Genomic DNA, 10961 nt, shown 5'->3' with positions numbered 1-10961 from the left:
AAGGGCCCGTTCCAATACCTGCATCTTTCTTTCTTTTTAATTTTGTTTTAACATTTATATATTTTTGAGAGACAAAGCATGAGCAGGAGAGGGGCAGAGAGAGAGGGAGACACAGAATCTGAAGCAGGTTCCGGGCGCTGAGCTGTCTGCAAAGAGCCCGATATGGGGCTCAAACCCACAAGAACTGTGAGATCACGACCTGAGCTGAAGTCGAACGCTCGGCCAACTGAGCCACCCAGGTGTCCCTCCAACACCTGCTTCTAATGCTTTCGTGATAGTTTTGCATTCTCTTCTTAGCCCCCAAATCATAGGCACTTCAGAGCCTGCAAAACCTAGACCCTGCCCTGCCCTGCCCTGAGAAGTGCTATCCCAAAATTGTACTTAGAGTGGGGTGCCAAGCCTGTAACTTCAGAAATTTTCTAGCAATTCCCAAAGGACAGTGGTGGAGAAACCCCCAGCTGCATTTTTAGGTGTTGAGTCTTTGCTCGTTCTTATTTCTGTCAGGGGCACAAAGGTTCACAAAGGGAAAGAAGTGGGGAAATGGGAAATGTATTTGCATGCTATCAGATTATTAAAAATAAATACTTATCATACTGTATTCGCTTCCCAAGTCCAAATGCAAATGCAGGCGGAGATCCAGCCTTTGGAAAAGAGCCCTCTTTAAAAAAGGCAATTATAAGATTTCATTTTCAACAGTGTCTTTTATTGTCAAGCCCTTTGGCAAAAAGTTGACAAGCAAGCCAAACCTGTAATGGGTGCAGTGACAAGTGGCATGTTAATTCATGGGCTCTCGTTCAGACCGAGAAAGTCACAATCTTGGACGTTCCCAGTACGCCAGAAATCAACATACCAACCTACTGTGCTCCAAGCTGTGTCCTGATAGAAACAGACTCAGCAGGGCTCCTGGGTGGCTCAGTCGGTTAAGCATCCGACCTCGGCTCGGGTCATGATCTGGCAGTTTGTGAGTTTGAGCCCCGCATCGGGCTCTGTGCCGACAGCTCAGCCTTGAGCCAGCTTCGGATTCTGTGTCTCCCTCTCTCTGTGCTCCTCCCCTGCTCACGCTCTATCTCAAAAACAAATAAACATTGAAAAAATTGAAAAAAAAAAAAAAAGAAAAAAAAGAAACAGACTCAGTGGATGTGGCTGATGCAAGCAGGAAAGGAGGCCACTAAAAGGAGGTTGGGTGGCTCCAGGATCACAGGCAGGATTTGGGGAAGCTGGTTCAGAGTCAGTCACAGGCCTGACAGGGTGAGGCCCCTGCTGCTGGGCTCTAAAAAATCAAGTGGGTTGGGCTTCACTTCAACACTTGATAGAGGTCACTGGTCAATGTGCGTGGCCACGGGTACCACGGCAGCTAGTGTTACCACCAATGCAGAAACATCCCTACTTGTCCAATCACCAGCTCAGAAAGCACAGATTGGGCCGGGTGCCTCGGATTCGTCAATCCTAGATTTCACGAGTACAGGTTAGCTGCAAGGGAAGCTGGGAAAGTGACACTCAGGATTTTTTTTTTTTTTTTTTTTTTTTTGGTTTATGTGGGAGGCAGGCTTTAAAACCATAGGAGTGGACAGGAGATTTGAACAGACCTTTCACAAAAGCAAATGCATGAATATCCAACAAGCACATGAAAAGATGGTCAACATCATTAGCTGCCCGGGAATTGCAAACTAAAACCACAGTGAGATGCTACCTCTACACCCACTAGAGTAGCTAAAATTTAACACTGACAACACCAAATGTTGACAAGGATCTGGGGCAACTAGAACTCTTATACCTTGTCGGCCAGAATGTGAAATGCCACAACCACTTTGGAAAACAGTTTGGGAGTCTCTTATTAAGTTAATTATACACTTATTGTACAACTCAGTGATTCCGCTCCTAGGTATTTACCCAAAAGAAAACATATGTCCACACAAAGACTCATACACAAAGGTTCATGAAAGCTTATTCATAATAACCCAAATCAGACAACGTTCGAACGTCCATCAACAAATGAAAAGACTGACAAATTACAGATTGTGATACATCCATGAAATGGAATACTAGTGAGTCTTAAAAAGGAATACAACAACATGGATGGATCTAAAAACATCGAGGTGAGTGAAAGAAGCCAACCCACTAAGAGCACTTGTAGTCTAATTCTTTCATTACACTTTAGGAAAGAGATCTCTATTCCATTTGGACAGCAGACCAATGGTTACCTGTAGTTTGCAGTGAGGGTATGTTTAGTGGGAAGGGGTTCCCTGTGATGTCTTATACATCAAATGTGGGGACTCATATCGGTTAATTTTTCATCATAATCCTTAAGATTCACCAATGAGAAAATGGAGACTCTTTGTCACTTATCAAATATTTTTAATAAAATATTAAATTATTAAGTTGCAAATAATGACGTATTTACTCAACCAACATTTATGGAGTGCCTACTGTGAACAAGGCTATGCGCCAGGATTCTGAGCTCCCACATCCAGCCACTCAGAGCTGGTGAGTAAGGGCCTTAGCAGATAGCAGCGATCCAACGGGGAGGGATGTGTGGGTGTGGAAACAGGGCTGTGCAGATCAGGGGAGCCTCCTTGAGTCTTGAAGCTTAAGTGGGATGGATTTATGGATTTGGGAAGATGAGAATGTGGGGGGGGGGGGGGACTTCCAGCTGTTTAGAACTATGGGCCCGGGCACAGCTTTCCCATGGATGGGGATGGTGTGGGCAGATGACTTCAGGTCACACAGGCTCAGAATTATTATGGCAGGAAATAGGGAGTCATAGCAGATGTTTGAGCAGCACAATGATGCGATCAAGGAGCAGCTAGAGAAAGATCTTCCTTATAGTGGCATTCACCTGGAAAATTTCTTGCCCATTCTGGTCTAGCTGAGATGCCAACTCTTTAGAGAAATCATCAAAAAAAAAAAAAAAAAAAAAAAAAAAAAAAAAAAAAAGACAGCGCAGGGCCCCATGTAGAGCATCGTCTAAGGCTTTATAGGCAATGTATCACATTGTATCACAATGTAAATACATCACAGTGTATCTCAGTCAAAAACAGTAACAGCATATATCAAGCACATATTACATGCCAGGCTTCTGGCACACATTATTTAACTTAATGCCCCTAACAGCCAGTTGTGTTATCCTTCCCTTCTTATGAATGAGGAAGCTAGGTTATAAGAAGGTTAACTTCTTTCTATTCACAAGGCTGGTAAATGGCAGAGCCACGATTTGAAACCTGATCTGCCCGGTTTAGATTTCACAGAGCAACTTTTTGATTAGGAGAGCAAACTTTCCCTATTGGTCCTAGAGGGCTCACACATCAGTACCAACAGGCTTGCTGCGGAAGCTGGTCTGACCTGTTGTAGATGCCCCTGCCTGGTTCCTGGAGGGAGCCGGGAGCTGTGTTTGCACCCCACGCCACGGGCCAGGATTCCGTCTCCTGCCCTGGGGACCCTCCTCCAGGCTCCTCCAAGCTGTTCTCGGCCCAGGACTGCTCTGTGCCGGCCACACCCTGAGGCTCCCTGCCCTCTGGCTTCTTGTCAGGTTTGGCAATGGGGAGCCCAGCAGGTGATAGAGTGAGGGCAGAGAGCGGGGTCTGGGATTTGTTTCTCAGCTCTTTATGGGCACTGTCAGCACCAGCTGGCTGCTCTTTGGACCAGGGCCACGGGTCCTGCCAGGTGGTTCCCTCCCCTCTGGTCCCTCTGATGCCAGTCTCAGTGACCATGCCCGCGCCTGGCCCCCGCAGGCCTAGGGGCAGTCACGGAGCCCAGGGCACCGCCTCAGCCTCACGGTTTTCCTCTCCCCCTGCTCACGCCTCTGAGTCTCTAGTCAGCTCTCTTCAAATTATCCTACTAATGCTACTGGTATCAACCCATTACTCCTTTTTTTTTTTTAATGTTAATTTATTTATTTTGAGAAAGAGAGAGAGCAGGGGAGGGGCAGAGAGAGAAGGAAAGAGAATCTCAAGCAGGCTCCGCACTTTCGGCACCAAAGCTGACGCAGGGCTCTGACTCACAAACCGTGAGGTCACGACCTGAGCCAAGGCCAAGCATCACACGCTTCACTGACCGAGCCACCCAGGCGCCCCTCAACCCATCACTCCTTTCTAACCTCACTCAGCTCCTCCTCGTGTGGCCATTTGGTACATACATGAGTCATTCACCTAAGCCAATCAGGCCCCGGCCGGGTTGGTCCCATCAGAGCCGAGCTCAGGACTCCGAGGGTTGTGGGAGGCTATTCTGCTCACTCCCCCCAACCCTCCCCACGAGAAGGAGGAGGCCTGCAGCCACATGCCTCCTGCCAGGCCTCCTGGCAGCTGTGTTGTGACTGGGAGGGAAACCAGTGTGAGAAGGAAGCCGACAAGCCGAGGAAGGGAGATGAGAGAATGGCAGAGAAACGGGTCGGAGGCCGCTCGGAGAGCCCTGCCACAGAACCCTTCAGATTTGTAAGATGACAAAAGTTCTGGATGTTCAAGCTAGTCCGTATTGCATTTCCACCACTTGCAAAATATGGCCTCAAGAGACGTACCTACCCCCTCCTTCCCCCCCCCAACGGATTCCACACTGCTCTTCTCCCATTTGCATGTGGCTCCTAGATGCGCCACCGATTAGATCACTTCTAGAATGAAACCCAGGGCTTATCTTGTGTAAGCAACCACCTTCATTTCAGGCCTGCGCAATCACTTTTATTCTTACCCCGGAGTCTGGAACCATCTTCCATTAACGTGTCAGCGTGGAGCTCCCTGAAATAAAGTACCGGGGCACAATTGTTGAGCTGGGCTAATTAAAGATGTGTATCATTGGTGGAATTGTCTCTTTGGAACCAAAAAATTAATTATGTTTCTTTGGCCTGGTGACCAGATGTGAAAAACAAACCAACAGATACACATAATTGTTTGCTATCTCGTCTTCCCCCAATAAATTCTCTCCAGAACTCATTTGCTTTTTTTCAGATTCTGTGGGTACAAGGGGGGGAACGTCCAATGGGATCTAAAGAAACTGATCTCACGCGGTCCGCGGTTTCTTGGAAACGTTCACTTTCCTCCGGGGACACGTGACGGGGGAGGAGAGGCAGGTGCGAAAACGGAAGGGAGGATGAGACTCAAAGGGCCCTGTCCCAAGGAGGGTCCGTAACTCTGCAGATCAGGAATGTGCCTGTTTCTTTGTTTGTTGGAGTTTCCGTGCGAGGACCCAGGTGGCAGCGACCTGTTCTTCTGAAGAGAAATAGCTTCCAGAAAGGGCCTCAAGGGACTTCTCCCTCGTCCTCCCTCATCTCCTCCAGGTGCAGGTGGCCGGTGTGAGCTAGACTGAGCGTGTATTCTGCAAATGGTAGAAAACCCAGTTGCGGGCCTGGCCATTTCCAGAGTCAGGGGAACAGTCCACGAGTCCTTACTTCTGACGTCAGTGGTCCCCAAGACCACCCTGAGGTTTGGTTAATTCACTGAGAGGACTCACAGAATGCGCCAAGAGCTGTTACACACAAGGTCAAGGTTTATTACAGTGAAAGAATACAGATGAAGATCAGGACAAGGAAAAGGCTCATGGGGCAGAGGAGAGAAAAGACGCAAACACGGAGTTTCCAGCTGTCACCTATCAGTGGAGTCAAGGGCAGTGCAGATGTCTCCCAGTGACATGTGACAATATGCATGAGCAGGGAAGCCCCCCAGCCTCGGTGTCCAGAGTCTTATATTTTTATTTTTATTATTTTAGAGAGAGAAAGAGAGAGAGCACGCAAATGGGAGAGAGGGGCAGAGGGGAAGACAGACAGACAGAGAGAGAGAGAGAGAGAAGCCCAGCGCAGAGCTCGACACAGGGCTGGATCCCACGACCCTGGGATCATGACCTGAGTCAAAATCAAGGGTTGAACGTTCAACCGACTGAGCCACCCAGGCGCCCCCAGGGTCTTTACTGGGGATCCATAACACAGACATGGTTGACTCCCCGTATGGCTGACCTCAGTCTCCAGCCCTTGTGGAGGTCAAGCTGACCATTGTGACCCAAAGCCCCCATCCTAAATCATTACTAGACTGTCTGCCATTGCCCAAGGCCTCCAAGTAAGCAAAGACACTCTTATCAGGTGGAGCATTCCAAGGGCTCAGTGGATCTTTGCACACATAGCCAGGTGGTCACCGCCCAGATGAAAACACGGAATGCCTTGTCTCTTTCTATCTGTCCAACAGAATCCCACCCAGCTGGTGAGGTGACCACCGGTCTGTCTCCTCCTGGAAGGCCTCAGAGACCTTGGACAGTTTGGATCCCCCCCATCCCCCACAGCCTCCCCAGAGGGCAGCCGACACATAGGATTAGCCGCAAAAGCACTGGGAAATCTGCACACAAGTTACCCCCCCAAAACCCCAGCTCAGCCCCCCAACAGACTCTCCCTCCAGGGTTTCAGAGAGCCTGCAAGGGCCAGGCTGAATCAACCTGACTTGGCAAATGGGTAACAAGAGTATCTCCCCAGAGTCATTTGAGCACTGAGCAGCCAAACTGTCCTGGGTATCTGTTTCTCAGCCTTTTTACCCAATTCCGGACTGGTTCCTACAAGGTGGGGTTAAAAGACAGTTACAGAAGCCATGTCCTAGGGAGTAATTAGGGTTTTAGAATTTTACGGGGCGGCGGGGGGGGGGGGGGGTCTTACAAGGAGGCAGCCTGGACCAAACCCCTCCTTTACAGGAGAAGGAATGGCTCCAGGAGGGGGCAGGCTTGCTGTTCAATCCACCCCACCCCCCACCCCCCCAGCCACCGCCACTCTATCTGCTTCAGGTAGAACCAGTTCAAGGGCTTTACAATTAAAGTAACGAATGTCATTCCGTGGGCCTTCTGCAAAATTGCCAGCTTAGAAAGGCTAAAGTCAGATCTTGTCTGATCACATTTTAAGCTCTGTGATTAACCAACAACACGGCTGGAAGCCACACAAAGTGCAAGAAATGCTCTCAGCCAGCACAAAGCTTTCGCCGACGTTAGTGGTTGAGACGTGGGGAGGCCGCCAAGACTGGGCACTGCCTGACTTCAAGAAGAAAGGGCAAGACTGCCGAATCACAAAAGAGCCCCCAGATCACCGAGTTCGTGGAAACAGACACCCCACCAATGGCAGCTTCCACACGCACACAGCAGGCACCGTGATATCTTTTATGGCTTTGCCGAGTCTTTCGCTTTGCTACCAGAAGAAACATGCTCTTTAGGTCTGTGTCCAATTTACGGATGCGCGCGTATAATTACACCCATATTATATGACTGCACATAAAAGCTGGTGACTGTGGAATCTTATTAGTTTTCACTCTGGTAAATCACCATCTTAGCTCAACTCAACAAAGAAGTTGCTTGTCCGGCCGACAGGTTCGCCCGCCAGAGCGCTCCCTAATTACGATACACACTCAAGGGCTCATTAGGAACTAAATTACATCCCAGTCATTGAGGGAGCCGACTTCTTGCTTTGCAAGGAAGCGCTCTGGTTGGATGAAGGAGCTTTGTTGTATCATTCATTCATCCCGTCCTTCACTCACTCACCCCCTCACTCGTGGGTGCATTCATTCATAGTACCACACTGCACATGCTCAGTGATTGGCCACGGCCTCCTTGGTCATCTGTGCAAGCTAACTTGCGCTAACTATGAGGTACTGCCCCGTAACATTTCAGTGAAGGACGAGTTGGAGAATATGGCACCACACATCCTGAGAGTTGCTCCTAGGGACACCCAGGCTGTTGCGTGGAACCCAGGAGCATCTCTGTGTCACCTCCACACCCAGGATCCCTCACGGGAACGGCTGGGGCTGTCCATCCTGTCTCCACTGACTCTTCTTCTTATGGCTCTGGCCCCTCGTCTCTTGGCCAGACCAGTGCGACAGCAAATCTTCCCATCTCCCCCTGAGCACCGCCTCCCGCAGCCCCCACCCCACGACAATGAACTGTCCCCAGGATGGCACATCCCACTTTCTAGTTCTCACTTTAGATCGTGGCCTGCCCTTGCTGAAAGCCCTCGGGTGGCTCCCTATTGCCCCCAGGTAACCTCCAGACTCCGGACGACCCGGGTTCTCGCTCTTTCTGGTCTCATCCCATCTCCCTGCCTCTGTGGGCACGAAGCCCTCTGGTGCCCCCGCCCCCAAGTGCTCACTACTCCCTGGGTCCCGGGCTCCTTCCCAAGGCTGCTTCCTCTGCCCTGAGTGCCCTTCCCCGAGACAACTCAACTCTCCTCTCCCTTCCAGACTCAGCTCATGCACCCCCCCTCTATGATGCCTTCCTGATGTGAGGACGTGGAATGAAGTCTCATTCGAAGGGTGGCAGGGAGCAGGGGGACTCAAGAGGAGAGACTGAAATGCCAACCAGAGGCCAGACCGTATGTGAAGACAGAACTTGAACCCCCCCACAGCAATGGGCCCCAGACGGCCAGGACTTCATCGGCTGGCCGCCTCGCTCGTTTTTGTTCCTGATTCCAACTTAGGACAAACCAGAGAAAGCCAAGTATGGTCCCCTAACCGATCACATAGAATGTCCCACTTCTAGGGAGCCCGCCTCCAGCTTCCTCAGGCCCCCCAGCCAGGGCAAGTCTGAGCCTTCCCTGTGGCCCCTTGTAAAACTCCACCACCCCGCTGCCCCCCTTTGCATCTCTGCCAAACACAAATGACGGGTTTATTTGCTTTAGGAGGCTCTGAATAAATAGCCGTGGCTGGTCCTCATTTGGGGGGGGGGCCTTCATTTTTGTCCACACTGACCCCCCCCCTTCTCCTCCCTGAGCACGAGGCCTCACCCTCCACAGCTCACCCCTGCCACTGGTGTCTCCTAGCTGGGTTAGGGTCACCTGTGAGCGCCCAGCACGGGGCCCGCACAGCGAGTGCTCGTGGATGGAAGGAGTGAACGAAGGCATCGATGACGCGGACGTTTACGGGCTGGGCGTCACAGTGCCGGCATGCACAGAGGCCTTGCCCTGCGCCCACGTGGGTATCAGGCCAGTGAGGACCGAAACCTGTAATGCCCTGGCCTCTGACATGTTCAAGAAACACTCATTTGGATGCTTCTCTGTAGCAGTTGGCACCACTGTGCATTTACACGTGTGATTCCTGAGGGTAACTCCCCTCCTCCAGGCCATGTGCTTCTTGACCGTGTGCTTCAAGGACGTGGCTGTGTCGTTGGTGATATTTGGCCTCTTTATGGGTACTTGGCACATAGTAGGTACTTACTAAAATTTTTTTAAAGTTTATTTTGAGAGAGACAGAGACAGCACAAGTGGAGGAAAGGCAGCGAGCGAGAGAGACAGAGAGAGAGAGAGAGAGAGAGAGAGAGAGAGAGAATCCCAAGCAGGCTCCATGCTGCCAGCACAGAGCCCAATGTGGGGCTCGAAACCACAAAGCTGCCAGATCATAACCTGAGCCAAAACCAAGAGTCGGACACTTAACCGACTGAGCCACCCATGTGCCCCTAGTAGGTATTTATTAAATGTTACAGGAAGGGGACACCTGGGTGTCCAACTCTTGATTTCAGCTCAGGTCATGATCTCACAGTTTGTTAGTTGGAGCCCCATGTGGGGCTCTGTGTTGGCAGTTTGGAGCCTGCCTGGGATTCTCTCTCTCTCTCTCTCTCTCTCTCTCTCTCTGCCCCCCCCCCCTCGCTCTCTCTCTTTCAAAATAAATAAATTAACATTTAAAAAATTTTGTAAAATTTTTAACATTTTTTTTGAGAGACAGAGTGTGAGTGGGGGAGGGATAGAGAGAGAGGGGGAGACCCAGAATCTGAAGCAGGCTCCAGACTCTGAGCTGTCAGCGCAGAGCCCGACATGGGGCTCGAACTCACAAACTGCAAGATCATGACCCGAGCCGAACGAAGCCAGCCCCTTAACCGACTGAGCCACCCAGCTGCCCCATCTAAAAAAGTTTTTAATGTTACAGGAAGGAAGGGAGGAAGGGAAGGAGAGAGGGAGGAAGGCTGGCAGAATCTTGGGTCTCCTGGGGTCCCCCTCTCCCCTCCACCTTTACCATCTTCAAGACTCTCCCCTCCTCCCTGGTTTCTTCTGGCTTCTGCCAGACACACGATGAAGGTCAACGCAGGACAGTTGTGAGGATTCCGAATGAATTCGCCGGAGGCTAACACGTTTCTGAGCATCTTTAAATGGGGTTTTAATCCCACCACTGACCCAAATTCCCAGGCCAGTGCTGCCAGGAGAGCCCGGCCACACGCCCCTAAGGAGGGCACGATCCCCGGGCAGGTGTGCCTGACCCCGTTGAAGGCGGCGGGGAGGGTGCACCTTCTCGAAGGCTGGGAGCCTCTACTGCAAACACCACCAAATGCTAGGCCCCACAAATTATTCCGTGATTTTTACAGGAACCATAAATATTACATAGCACATTTCCTCAGTTCTACAAGCACAGGAAGCAGGTGCTACATGCCCTCCAACACGGTAATTAGGAGGACTCAGCCAGAGGACCAGCTTGCGCTATAAAAACACCGCCACTTGCTGTCTCCAGGCCGGTCATTAGGAGAGACCACAGTGAGAAGAATCCAGATTCAGAGAACGTCCGGAGTTGACTTGTGGGTTATCTCATAAGAGCTCCAGATTTTATTTTAGCTCCAGTGCTATCTGAGACTGATAACGGCCCCACCAAATCCAAATGAAATACATATTTTAGGGATTTTAATCTAAGCAGTACCAGCAAATGTGCCGCTTTGGGGATGAATTATTTATTTGTTTGAGGCTAAGAGAAAATCCACACAAGCAGACCAAGGCCCCGAAATAGCGGAAAGTAAATTAAAGCGGCAGCCTGTGGCCGGCTTAATGGGCAGACAGCCCCTCACCGCCCTTAAGTGTCACCAGAAATGAACTAGATGGGCCCCACCCGGGGAAATGTTTAAAGATGCGCTGGTCTCAGACTTTGCTTTTCCACACGTTCTTGGAAGCATTGGTCTCTGAAGAGCATATTGACATTTTTAGGTTCCAAGGCCCCATCTGGAACACAAAGGTCTAGGGGGAATATTGAATCAATCCACCTTCT

This window comes from Panthera onca, chromosome E3, assembly GCF_046562875.1.
Source record: "Panthera onca isolate mPanOnc1 chromosome E3, mPanOnc1 haplotype 2, whole genome shotgun sequence".
Classification (NCBI taxonomy): Eukaryota; Metazoa; Chordata; class Mammalia; order Carnivora; family Felidae; genus Panthera; species Panthera onca.
The sequence above is the reverse complement of the archived record's forward strand: the minus strand, read 5'-3'. Positions refer to the sequence as shown.